General features: G+C 47.4%; 1 protein-coding gene across 1 annotated transcript in view; it reads left to right on the top strand.

The window, feature by feature from the left end:
- Positions 1 to 872: 872 nt before the first annotated feature.
- Positions 873 to 2,523, top strand: part of CASP8 (caspase 8, apoptosis-related cysteine peptidase) — a 65,099-nt gene continuing 63,448 nt past the window's right edge. Inside the window, exons 1-2 of the mRNA XM_011949936.1 lie at positions 873 to 1,052; positions 1,446 to 1,542. The gene's annotated coding sequence lies outside the window, so the exon portion shown is untranslated. The remainder of the gene's footprint in view (positions 1,053 to 1,445; positions 1,543 to 2,523) is intronic.

The following is a 2,523-nucleotide window of genomic DNA, read 5'->3' as shown; positions in this document are numbered from 1 at the left end:
CTGACCTCGTGATCCGCCCGTCTCGGCCTCCCAAAGTGCTGGGATTACAGGCTTGAGCCACCGCGCCCGGCCTATTTATGTCTTTACTCTGCATGCCAGGAGCTAAGTATTTTGCATGTATTAACTCATTTCGTTCTCATAATAACCTTCACATGTAGGAATCACTACAGCTACTTTATGAATGAGTCGAGGAAGGCACTGAGACGTTAAGTAACTTGCTCCTTCAAGGTCATGCAGCTAGTAAGTGGCAGAGCAAGAATTACTATGGCTTTACAAGCCTAGAAAAAAGTCTGAAAGAATAAAAATGTTAACAGTGGGGACCTCAAGGAGGGATTGAAGAGGCCATAGGAGAGGTTTTCACTTTGTAGAAAATCAGTCCTTCAAATAAATAAGTACAGTGAGGCTTCCCCAGAAGCAGATGTCACTATGCTTCCTGTACAGCTTGTGAAACTGTGAGCCAGTTAAACCTCTTCTCTTTATAAATTATCCAGTCTTCGGTATTTCTTTATAACAGTGTGAGGATGAGCTAATACAGTTTCCTACACTGTAACCTAAGGCAATGCTTTGCACAAAGGGATGAGCCAGATTGCTTAGTAATTAAAACGCAAACACAAACCACAAGCATATCCACTCAGGAATTGGGGGACAGCTTTATGTATATGGATAAGGTATATTTTTTAAAAAAATTATTTTTCAAAGAAGACAATAAACTAGTTAATAAACGACAACTCACAGTGCCAGGCAGTGAGAAACAAGTGTCTGATAAACGGTGGAGAATGTGAGCACTCTCTGCAGTGGGTGGGAGGAGATGGGGAGGGCGTTCTCTGGGGAGTGGCAGTGGCTGGAGCAAAGGTTTGGAGGAGGTAAGTCATGTACTCTGAGCTTTTGGTTTCTGTTTCACCTTGTGTCTGAGCTGGTCTGAAGTCTGGTTGTTCAGACTGAGCTTCCTGCCTGCCCGTATCCCTCCAACAGCTTCAGAAGAAGGTGACTGGTGGCTGCCTGAGGAATACCAGTGGGCAAGAGAATTAGCATTTCTGGAGCATCTGCTATCTGTGAGATTAAGCACTACGTATATTGCTTTACTCACTCCCCACAGCAACCTTACCAAGCAGTTCTTTTCCACTTGAAAAGATGGAGGCTGAGTGAAACAAAAGGAGGTGTTTAGGTTCCTCAGCAAGTGAGAGGCAGAGCTGGAATTTGAATCCAGATCTGTCTGATATTGAAGTCTAGGCTGGTTTCACCTCTCCAGACTGCTTTCCAGGGAGTAAAGGACAGATCCTTTACCTTAGCTGTCTGCTTCTAGAAGTCTGACCCTGCTGGCTCAAAACGACTTTGGTTCCTTGCCCAGATGCTGTGGGCTGCAGGTCAAGACATCAGTAGAAGGAGGGCCCAGCTAGAGCGGCTGACATTGGCTTCTACTCACCGTCATTTCTCCTTCCTTCCAGGAGCAACCCCTGGGTGTGTCCACTTTCTGGGCACGTGAGGTTGGGCCTCAGCAGCCTGAGCCCTTGAGCTGGTCACTTGAACCTTGGGAATATTGAGGTAAGCCTGGAATTTCCAGAGGAGGTTTGGGGGAAAGAGAAGTGGTGAACACTATTACTGTGCCCTGTCTAGTCACCAGCGGGCCGAGTGGAGCAGATGCTAGTTGGGACCTACCTGCCCTGTCTTTGGTTACTAATCCATTAATCCATTGTTGTTCCCTGTACACTGGTATGAGTGGAAGGGGGAAATATTTAGCCAAGTTTTTGAGACCTGTACTCTGAGCTAAAATGCATTGTCTTCCTGTAGTGTGGGACCCCACAACTGTGGAGGAGCTGCAGGGGATACTGGCGAGTATGCAGACATTATGCACTAAACAACGATGGCTCACATAGTGAAAAGTTATTCTTTTATTTTTTTGAAAGAGGGTCTGCTCTGTTGCTCAGCCTGAAGTGCAGTGGCGAGATCTCAGCTCACTGCAATCTCCGCCTCCTGGGTCCAAGTAATTCTCCCACCTCAGCCTCCCGAGTAGCTGGGACAACAGGCGTGTGCCACCATGCCTGGCTAATTTTTGTATTTTTAGTAGAGACGAGGTTTCACCGTGTTAGCCAGGATGGTCTCGATCTCCTGACCTCATGATCCACCCGCCTTGGCCTCCCAAAGTGCTGGGATTACAGGCGTGAGCCACCGCACCTGGCCAGTTATTCTTTATGATTCCCTTACCTTTTTTTTTTTTTTGAGATGGAGTTTCGCTGTTGTTGCCCAGGCTGGAGTGCAATGGCAGGATCTCGGCTCACCGCAACCTCTGCCTCCCAGGTTAAAGCAATTCTCGTGCTTCAACCTCCTGAGTAGCTGGGATTACAGGCATGCACCACCACGCCTGGCTAATTTTGTATTTTTAGTAGAAACGGGATTTCTCCATGTTGATCAGGCTGGTCTCAAACTCCAGACCTCAGGTGATCCGCCCACCTCGGCCTCCCAAAGTGCTGGGATTACAGGCGTGAGCCACCGCGCCAGCCATTTTTTTTTCTTTTTTTCCTTTTT

This window comes from Colobus angolensis, unplaced genomic scaffold (genome assembly GCF_000951035.1).
Source record: "Colobus angolensis palliatus isolate OR3802 unplaced genomic scaffold, Cang.pa_1.0 Scaffold30, whole genome shotgun sequence".
NCBI lineage: Eukaryota > Metazoa > Chordata > Mammalia > Primates > Cercopithecidae > Colobus > Colobus angolensis.
Note: the sequence above shows the minus strand (reverse complement) of the source record. Positions and strands in the feature narration are given on the sequence as shown.